Consider the following 11,659-nt stretch of genomic DNA (forward strand, 5'->3'; position numbering starts at 1 on the left):
CCTCACTTTTTTTTGTTCTTACCTAATTGTTTGTATTGTATTCTTTGATAACCCCCTGCTCTGAAACAACCATTTAAAATCAGCTGTTACACTCTCACATGACATCCCTCATAATCACGATACAAAATGGACTCTGGTGAAAATGTAATCTATGGCAGCAATTCCCTCTTTTATTAAATTTCTCAGAGTGAGGCATCAATAGTTTCATTTCAATTTATCCTGCTCATTTACACCCAACAAAAGCTGCTAGAGCAAATTCAGAGACTAAATCGTCCAATCAGGCTTGAGTAGGTCACACAGCGCTGCATGCGAGGGCAGAATGACCCCCAGCTTACAGTAAACAAAACCAGGGTCCGTCGCCAAACAGATTTCAAAATAATGGCGCAGCCGGAGTGGTTGTGTGAAAAATGGTGTTCTGAAAGTGTGGCGCTTTAGTTAAAAGAAAAAACAACCCTGACACATTTTGCCCTGTAGTGATTTTTCATAGCGCAATGCCATTTATTGCATTTGCAATCGCCAGTGTTATATGCGTGAATGTGTGCCAATCCATGTGTTTATTTTGTCTGAGTATGGCATGGAAAGTTGACAGAAATTGCTTTGGGCAAAACACGCAATCAATTCTAATAAGCCGCGTCTCTCACAGCCTGCAATTTATTGGATGAATTCTATGATTCACGTCTTCAGCTTTTAATATCCAGCTGTTTCTTGGCTGCATTTAAGCAATCAAAAGATCGATGCAAAAAGAATGATATTTTGCTAAAGTGTTTATTTCAAAGTTAGCTGGGAGGAGCACTAGCGTGGTGGATCTAGAAGACGGAGTTTGCTTGTTATGTTGGCTGTTGACAAAATCAAAGACCTTCCCTCAGTTTCTGTGTGGTGACAGTGTCTGCTTGTTATGTTTGGTGTTGGCAGAATCAAAGACCCTCTTTAAGTCTCTATATTGTTTTATACGACTATGATTTCATAATCAAAATATTGTATCACTCCAAGGCGCTTTGTGTGTTTGTGTCTGTGTGCGTTTGCGTGCGTGCGTGCGTGCGTGTGTGCGTGTGTGCGTGTGTGTGTGTGTTATTCTGTGCGTGTGTCATCATTTCTGATTGTATCCATGTGAGGATAGCACAGTGAGCATCCATTCTCAGTAAAATCAATATCGGCAACATCTGTGTGAGTCTCTAGACGGTCACAGCGGGCCAGGAGCAATGATGGAGCGAACAGCGCCTCTGTTAGCATGATTAGGGTAAAAAAGGAACGAACACCTTATATTCACAGATATCTAATAGATCGAAAAACAAAGATTCGGTGGCCACTGCCATATGCCAATTTTGCGCTATATCTTCTCATATTCATGCATCTTTCATGCACATTTTTTACACGTTCAGGACAAAAGGGCTCAACGTAAAATCAAAAGCAGCATTTGGAAGGTGCTGGTTTTGCTGTCCGCATCGCTCTCCTCGGTGTGCTTGTGTGTAGCCCTACTGTGTAGCAGCTCAGCTCTGACGCAATTTAGCTTGAAGGCTAACGGATGACAGAGCATTATTAAAAACAGTGTTCTTTTGATGGTGAAACCGCTTCCCGGCGGTTGAGTCGAACATCCATTTAGATGACTGTCATGATTGGAACACGGATGTCAACCATTTGGAAAATCGTATTTCATATCATTGTGGATATCAGTCAAATCCAGATCAAAGTCACGTTTAGACAAAGGCTGTAAAGTTCAAATCCAACACTGCAAAAAGCCAGTCGGTGGAGGTAGAATGTAGGCATTGAATGGAAGCTACATTCACATTTTCTGAAAGAACCACTGAATAATAATACGTCTAATAATAATTCAATTAATTGCTTTCATTCATTTCAGCTTTGACATGTTGCTATAACCAGTCGTTGTACTAATACCCCCAACACAATATTCGGCATATTCCTCTGTTCATCCCTCCTGTACAACATTTATATCACCGTAATACTGAGTCACCATAACAACAACGACAACGACAACAACAAGAACAACAACGTGAACGCATCATACGTTGCTCAGGCTGTCAGCAGCGATGACGCCATGGAGCGCGTCTCCATCCAGCCCAGAGGACCCTTCCGGCACGGCAGAGCTCAGTGGGGGGTCTGTGTCTCTTCGTCTTCCTCCTCCTTCCACTCGTGGGGGGGCAACGGGGGGGAAGACGGAGCACCTGCCCTGCCCCCCCCCCCCCCCCCCCCCCCCCAGCCCCGCTCTCCTCAGGCCTGGGCTCCAGTTCCCAGCAGCTTGCTAATGTCAACCTCGCCTGATGTGAGCGGCAGGGGGGCGCACCAAAGACAGCAGCAATTTTCCTACTGCATGTGCGGCAGAGACCGGAGAGCAATCTATCGGCCTAAGAGCCTCATAATCAGCACATCATTAGCGGGGGGGGGGGGAGGGTGCTGGTTGGAGGGGTGGGGGGTGACGACGGGGGCGAGGAGGGAGTGATTGAGCCGGGAGAACGGCAGCGAAGGCACTGAGGGAGGGAGTTTTTTTCTCGGTGCTATAAAAGTGCTTTCAGCAAGACGTAGACCGACGCGGAGCGAGAGATACTGAGAGAGAGAGGGAGGGAGAGAGAGAGAGAGAGAGAGAGAGAGAGAGAGAGAGAGATACTGAGAGAGAGACTCAGAGAGGGAGGGAGAGGGAGGTAGACAGAAAGGGGGAGAGAGAGAGAGAGAGAGAGAGAGAGATGCAGAGAGAGAGATACAGAGAGAGAAGGAGACAGAGGGAAATGGAGAAAGAGAGGTAAACAGATGAAGAGAAAGAGAGAGAGAGACAGAGACAGAGGGAGAGGGAGAAAAAAAGAAACTGAGACAGAGGGAGAGGGAGAAAGGGAGATACTGAAACAGAGGGAGAGGGAGAGAGGGGCGGGGGTTTGGGGTGCATGGTAATGGACAGGAGAACACATTCTCTCTAGGGTTGTACAAGATATTGAACAAAATGGGATGCGAAGCTCCGTCCCAGAGGCAGGGAGTGGGCCCACTACAACTGCTGATGCTCTGGAACTTGCTGTCTGAAAATAGATCCCCCAAATGTCTTTCTACAAGCCCCTAACCGAAAAAATATTAGTGCAACGTTACTTTGCCGTGCGTCTACTGAGCAAAATTCATGGGCATAAAATGCAGCGCAGGACAATGTGCTGTGAGGTAAATCTATTGTGCCACCTGAATTTAGCCTCCAACCACACCAACCTGCCATGGCCCCTTTCCATTCAGTTCAAATGGAACAAAGGGACATATAGCTCATCTGGTGCATGGCACACTATTCCATTTGAGTCGCATCGTTAATTCCTGTTTTACTGTTGCTGCTCGCTAAAACATAAAAGAGTTGTAGGCATGTACCATGTTTGGTTCTCCTGTAGGCTACTTCCGCAGTTGGAGCACGCCTCACACCCGTTTGATAATCATTGTACAGCCATTTGGGATTTGGCAAAGCCAATTTTCAATTGTGAGGTTTATTGGGGAGGCGCATGCTTATTGAAGCATAGAGTCGTATTAAGATGAGAGCCACAGATTGTTTCGAGCGTTTAGTTGGGGGGGGGGGGGGGGGGGGGGGGCGGTGAAGTCATACTCACAATTGTGTGCGTGTGTTGTCTCACAAACTACCGCTTTGTGCCACATGATGGCAATAATGTACAGAGTACTTGGCCCTCAATTACGGAGCCGCGCGCCACGGAGAATACGAGTAGATTAGTAGTTAATTGTGTGAAAGGTATCAACTGCGTATTATATAAATGCATACAATTAAAAATAATGTCTTTAGAAGTACATACATAGTCACGTTGTTTTCTCAAATGGTTCTACGCTTTTTTTTGAAATTGTTTTAAGGAATTTCTTTATTTAGCTGTTTGAATTCCCATTCTAACCAAACTATGTCTGGTAACTTTTGCTACCAAACAATTATTTAATTAATTCGGCCAAGTATTCGTACATTTCACATTATCATTGATTATTTTCATCTATAAATATATATAGATTTATATCTCGTATACAGTGTGTCAGTATCCCCGCACACATTTGACAGGCGAACGGAATCCGAGTTGGATTGACTCCGCCTCGCTCACGCGGGACTTGTCCACGCGCTCTCCTCTACACTACACAGCATGCCCGCCTTGCGCTCGCGACGCTCAGGGTGCTGAAGAAGAGCTCTACTCTAGTCCCCAGTCGCTCAGCCTCATCAGCGCGCGCACGTTTCCGCGCAGGGAAAGGACAGCAAAGGACAGGACAGCGCGAGAAGACAGGACTCCAAAACGAGAGAGCCCGTGGCCGCTAAAGCAACATGTTTCCAGCGTGGAGACATGGCACGCGCACCACGCGTGGCTCGAGACTGTCGCAGCAGACCATGTTCGAGGTTACCGCTGGACAGGTGTTGGTCTTCTGTTGGATTCTGATGTCAGCTACGTGTATCACCCGCGCCCAAGCCCAAGGTAGGACAAACACCTCCGGGATTGTGTTGTCATTTGATATGTTTGTATAAAATGGGACCAGTCCCAAAGTAAAGTGACATCACAGCCCCCGTTCCCCGGGGTGGAAAAGGACCAAGTCCATGTTCATGAGACATCCAGTGAAAACACACCAATGGTGTGTTTTGGAGAGATCAATCATTCTGATCAGTCTAATTCTAGTTTGTGTCGCTGTACGATTGTTTAAGGTCACACACGCCCAAATCTATCGACTCTGTTCAATGTCAGTTTCGTTTTTTGGTAACAATTTGTTCATTTTGAAGTAACAGCCCAAATAATCTAAAGATTTAATCGACTCCCTCCAAATAAACGTATTTGCTTTTGAAAGTCAGATTACACTTTATTCTATAGCTTATCCTCCCTTCTATGATTCATGATGAAACATTATACATTAAAAGCTAAAGAATGATGGTGTTCCTGCTTTTTACTCCAACCACCGTCTCTTTAAAGCTTCTCGGAGGATTATAAATCCTTGAGACATTGGTGTGTGCTGCCCTGCCCTGCCCTGCCCGGCATTAACCTGATACGTAGACATACAACCTGCCCATGTCAGCCCCCCTAATCACACAATTACTGTGGGAAATTGGAGCGACTGGTCACTTGTGTCTGTGGGTGGATGTCCTGTGCCTTAACGCCTGGCGAGGTGCTAATGACTTAATTCATGTAAATGGCACTGGCCTATCTTTTCTCACTTCCATTTTGACGTTGGGTTGAATGAATGGGCTAATAACCCCCCATTGATTAATTTCCATCAGAGAAGGCGTGGGGATAAAATGTATTGATAAAGGTTTATCATCGCAGTGTGTTCCGAACAAAATGGATCTCTTGCTCTGCAGCCCATTTTTTCCCCCCAGGTATATCCAGATTGGATACATCTTCCTCAATCTCTAAATCCCGGTGTGCTTTGCGTACCCGAAGGTTATAAAACGATAAAACCGTGGAACATGTTTGACATACAAATCCCTGGGGCATTTACTTCAATAGAAAAGCAGAGGAGACTGGTGATAGTCTGGTTGGAATATATGGTTCCTACATATCAGAGGTGGCCCTGCGTCCAACCTAACAGTGCCAAGCTCAGCCTGGTATTATAACGACACTAATCCCTGAGCTGAATATTGGTATTTCATTCCCACTGCCTGCTATAGTCTCCTTTTGGGGTTCACTCTGAAATCTAGCCGGCTCTCTCTCTAACGCACGCATGCACACACGCACACACGCAAGCACGCACACACGCACGCAGGCAAGCACACACACACACACACACACACACACACACACACACACACACACACACACACACACACACACACACACACACACTCAAGCACGCACGCAGGCTCGCACACACGCATACACGCATACACACAAACACACACACACACACACACACACACACACACACACACACACACACACACACACACACACACACACACACACACACACACACACACACACACCAGTGCGTTAACATACAAACCACCTACTTGAAGGAACTAATCAACCACAGACCTTTCCCCCACCCCCCACCCCACCCCACTAGTTTGTAGCCTCCGTTTCAGTAACTGTCTGCTTCTTTGTGCCTCTGCAACCCAGCTCTCCATACCAAGAGACCGAGCCGCTGCTAAGCTCTGCCTTGTCTGTGTGCAAAAGCCCCACACTCTCAATATGTGCTTGGTGTGGGTGCGTGTGCGTGCATGCGTGTTTGCGTTTGTGTGTTGTGTTGTCTGTGTGTGTGTTTTATTCAAATTTTCCTCTGAGGCACTTGTGGGATTTTTAAAGCAAATGAAAATGTGTCATGAATGTGTTTTCTGTTGTTATTATGACTCACTTTAACCACTATTGAGCTCACGAGTAATCCTCACTTCGCCTGAAAAAAAGTGTGGCTTACTATGCAGCGCAACACCGTTGCCCCGGCTCTTGTTAGCGTCTAGCACGGGAGCTTACATGCCAAGAGTGTGTGAGTGTCTGGCGAGCACTTCTCGGCTACTTCACACGGATCTACCTTTTTCCTCCTGAAATCACACTCCTTCTTCTTCATCCCTGCGCAACTCAAGGCCCCTTCAGCGCTCCCCGGCTGTGCATTAGCATGTGTTAGTGTTTCGCCGCGAGGGTCTCTCCAGCCGCCGTCTTTTTTCATTGGAGGACAATCTCCTCCACGTCCCAACTGACGACCAATCACCAAACTCCAGACCCCACGTCTCCCTCCCGTTCTTCACATAGGGTGGCCCCCGCCGACGACAGAGGGAGCGTTCCCCCTCTGAAGCAGCAGCCCGTCAAACCCGACCCCGCAGGGGGTCCTTGTTTGTTTAACGCGGGCCCCGCTAATGAGTGGCGCTGTGTACGTGTGTGTGCCTATGCATAAAGTCAGGGATGCTCAAGTTGGGCGCTCTGAGGATTCCATAAATTAGACAACACAAGGCACCGAAGGCCCCCCAAGAGACCCAGAGGTGGCGTGTGCTTGTTTTTATCAGCAGGTTTCTGGAGAGGCCCCCACTGTGTTGAACAGAGGCTGGCTTGCTTCAATCCACCAAGGGACACCTCATGGAGTCAACAGGGGGGGATCGCACCCCCCCCTCTCAGCAGGCCGCGTAGAGCACTCATTTAGACTCCTCATTGGAAACACCTCATCAGCAGCCATCGTGCCGCTCTTCCCCTGGTAGTCGCTGCATTTCACCCTCGCTACACTAGCACGCTGCCGGCTGCGTCACTGGTTAATACGCAATGAATATTAAAAGCCCTACTTTGGACAAATTACGGCGGAAATGCAGTCAAACACCACATGTTCGGTTCTATATTCGTTTGGGTTAATGGTTCATGTTTACTCCCCAACTGCATTCAATCCCCCCTTCGTGTAGATAGCGTCGTTGACATTCTGCCAACCGATGGCTGCTATGATTATCAGGGACGTACGTTGTAATGGCCCTGACAGCTGTCAGCTATTTCTAATTCTTTAAATCGTATGATAATCCAGCATGCTTACAAAAAGGGCCATTTGTTTAAAAGACCCGATGAGTCCTCGTGTGATTAAAATTCCCCGGGTTTGGCAGTGGGCGCCGCAATAAGATTTAATCAGTGTTGCAAATGGAACTATTTTACATCAAAATTCACTCTACAAAACTGCACAATTACACGATACAATTCGGGATATAAAGCCATTGTGTATGTGTGCGAAATTAGGTATAAAGTAATGGTATTGTGAATCCACACGTGTTTGTGTATAGCTACATACCATACTGACCTCTCCAACAGCCATGATGTGTCATATTTCAGGATAAACACTTGCTCTGATCATAGTTCTCATTCGGGGCCACGATTGGAGTGAGGATGGGATTGCTGTAATCTCAGTGCTGCTACCATAGTATAATTACACACAGTGCATATTTATGGCATATTTATCTCCTTTTTTGGTGACACGTATTTAATTAAACATGTTTACTGCTCCGGAGAGCCAACAGATGTCTCCTTAAATTTGGACTAAATGCTTGTTTTGTGTGTGTGTGTGTGTGTGTGTGCAGCCGGTGCCTCTTGCGCCCAGAAAGACCAGAGATTGGCGTTTGAGTGTTGCACAGCCTCAGGTGAAACAGAATAGAAACACCTCTTCTAAGTAAGACTCCTGGGTCTCCCTACTTTCCGTCCCTGGCTGCTTGGGCTGCTGTTGCTGTGACTGCAGAACTAATTGTCTACATACACACTCATATTGCTCTTCCCTTTTTCCTCTTTTACACTCGAAAAAGGACTGATGTTCACGGAATTTGCAGAAGAACAATTGAGCAGGAACGCAGTGAAAATGATGTAGCTTCGAGAAGTCTTTAACCAGCTCAGTCAAGCGACCAAAACTGTGTTTATTGTTCATAATGCACATATAATCAGATTAACTTGTACCTCAGGGCTTTGGCATAAACCGCATGCCCAGTTATTGCCATTTGTCCGCAGGGGTATGGTAATTGGTGTGTTCACGGGAAAAGGAGACCCATTTTGCACCATGTGTCTGTCATAATGCCATGTCTGGCCAGCTCATCGGCAACAGGATTTACTAGAAATAGTTCTGCAGTGTAGTTGAGCATTTCTGCATTATTCTACGGATTCCAGCAACCTTGTTATGTGAATTACGTGGGCTTGAGCATAACTAAACCACTCTTACAGAAATAGTGTTTAATCAGCAATGGGAGACTTATGGAGTAAAATATGTGCGTAATGAAAGTCTTGCTTCTCAGTCGTGAATCAAATTATTTTTTCCTTTTTTTCTTTTTTCTTTTATTCACTAGTGGCACATTGAAGATCAATCTGCCTCAGCTAATACAATGTAATAACTTCCTCTTTAGCTTGGGAGGGTTATGGCAATTGGAGTCTTATGGAGAGTTATGGTTTTAAGCAATGAGAGCCAAGCCGTGCTCCTCGGGTTATTTTAGCCAGCCAACCGAACAAGGTTCAGTTTTCATGTCTCCATGTTAACCGACAGAAGGCCAAGGGCTTGCTGGGTGAACAAAACTAAGTTGTTTACATATTAATTCTCCCGGCTCAACCTCTAATCAATCCAGCCAACATCCTGAAAGGCCGATTCTCTACTTACAGGAACAAAGAGGATCGGCCCAGAGCGCAGTGGCCCAGTGCTGGGACGGCTATAGAAAGAGAAAATGACCTTGGATCCGTATGGCACACAATTTGTTTATTTCTTTTTTCTGATACACCGTTTTCTTTCCCTTTACTCTGGGCACCAAGATGATGGTGCTTGCTGCTTCGACAAAGCTGCATTGTAAGGAGCCATTTGACAACACACCCCCAACCTCCCCCTCCCTTCTTTTAAAACGGTCCCATTACCCCTGTCTGGGGAACCGAAGGGATGTGCTGAAGCTGGTGTTCATGGACCAGGCATCTGTCTACAAGGCCCTGAGCGGTTCCATGTCAACATTTAAACAACACAAAGGAAACTCCAGTTTGGAAAAAAGTAGTGAGAAACAATGCACTTTATAGCACAACGTGGGCTTTGAGTCCATGTTCTCATTCAAGTCGGCCCTCATGGGGACAGCTGAGTTTGTTCTTGTGTTGCGTGTGGAATGGAAAAGAAGGAGGCATGGTGGATGTATGAAAAAAAGGATGGAGGACGGGGAGGCTTGGGGAGGAGGGTTTTTCTTCTTTCAATGGGGGGAAAAATACTGCTTCGAAAGCTCTCTGGGTTATTTTTCGGGGAATTCTTTACATTCGACACTGTCCATTGCCGAACACACACACACACAAACACACACACACACACACACACACACACACACACACACACACACACACACCCACCAGAGAGAGGAAGAACTCGTAGCTTCTCCTGGATATTGTGCAGCATCACCCAGCGGCATCCTTCCACAAAATAAATAAAGGGTTCGAGTACACCTGCCAATTGATGTCCCACTCAGTTCCGATTGCGGGGAAAAGAACTGTAATGGAGTCGCTGAGCAGCATAGCACAGCTAAACCGGGAGTCGACTGACGCGAGGGGAAGGGCTGCCGCACCTCTATGTAACTTCTGTTTGTGTCACTTTCCCAATGTGCAGTTTTCTCTCCGCTAGCTGGAGCACCTATCATGTATCAAAGACGATTGTCTTAAACGCTGCCGAGGCTGCTCCGTGATCTACTCGCATTCTTGCTTATCGTGGTCGTTGGAAGCACGCCTAGCAGCATCCCTCCCCCATTCTTCGCCTTTTTATCTCAAATCATTTTCATTTTTTTTTTGCCCGGCATTGTTCTCAAGGCCAAAGAGCGGAAGAGCTCATCTTCATTCATGGAGGTGGCTTTGGGGGCGTGTGGGTTTGTGGAATGGGGGGGGGGGGGGGGGGGGGGGGGGTTGGTGCGTGGGTAAGCATGGAGAATAGGAGCCTGTCTAATCCGCCGCACACTTCCTGTCACCGAACATGATTCTGGTTCAGGAGCGGGAGACCTCCATGCTGCAGGGCCCGGCTTGACGTTCTGCTCAGCCCGCTGTTGGCAACCGTTCCTGCCAGTCCTGCTAGCGAGCCTGGCGCATTGCCTTTGGCCCCGACCCAACGCTTTGTGCTCAGTATTGATTAGAACCAGGGCTGAGCCTGGCTCTCCATTGTCCTGGTTCAGCCCACATGGCATAGCTTATCTGTTTGATGTTACTTTTGTTTCCATTTGTATTTTTTCCTCCCCTTGTTTCTATGCTTTTTCTTTTTTCAACCCCCCCCTCCGACACCGTCCGCGTTCTGCATCACCTCCAAGACAGACTGGCCTCTCGACTTCACAGCCCGGCCTCCCCCTCGTGCTCTGACACCGCTCTACCTGCACGCCGTATCGACCGGTGCCTTCAAAGCAGGGCCACCAGGGGACTTAAGTGTGTGCTTATACATTCAATAGGGTGTGAATTGCGAGGAGATCACCTGAGACTTCCCCCCGCAAAGTCTGGTGCCCAGGCAGAGTCCCATCTTGGAATGTTTTTTTTTGGGGTGTTTTTTGTGTTGGGTATCTCCCCCCCCATTTTCCATACAAATGTAAAAAAAAAGAAGAAGTTGGGGCCGGTCGCTATGGCAGCACGTCTGAGGCACTTGAAGGCACGCTCTATCTTTGATCACTGTCCTTTCGGTTCACGTCAACAGAGGTCCCAGTCGGGAAGAGTCGGAGAGATGTGATGGGGGCTGACAGGGCCGCTCAGGGGTCCCCCTTCTCTTGCAGCTCATGTCACATCTGTACACCCCCCCCCCCCAAACACACCCCCACACCCCTATCTTTTGTGGAGCCCCCACCACTATCCATGAAAGCTCTGCAGGATGCAGTCTCAAAGCATATGCTGGGACTCAGCCCTTCCCTCAGTGCAGGTGAAAGCCTTCACAGATCAGCTGCAAAATAAGAAAACACAACACAATGCAAAACTTTGAGGAATAGCACCTCTAGGCTGGTCAGCATATGGAAAAAGTTTTGCAAGTCGCGAGGGAGTCGAGTCATGATGAACATCGTCCAAGTTTTGGTGTGCATTTGGCAGCGATTGCACCATATTTTTGTCAACATTAAATATTCTCTTTTCTATGATGTTTTAACTATTAAATATTGATATGAACTATTCATATTCATTCTTATTTACGTAGCATATTGTGGTTGATCTGTTTCATGCAGTCACTGGATGTATGTCAACAACGTCAATCGCCAATGAATAAAAAAATCGCCTTTTTCTGAATAACAACTAAC

This window comes from Pollachius pollachius (genome assembly GCF_949987615.1).
Source record: "Pollachius pollachius genome assembly, chromosome: 11".
Lineage (NCBI taxonomy): Eukaryota > Metazoa > Chordata > Actinopteri > Gadiformes > Gadidae > Pollachius > Pollachius pollachius.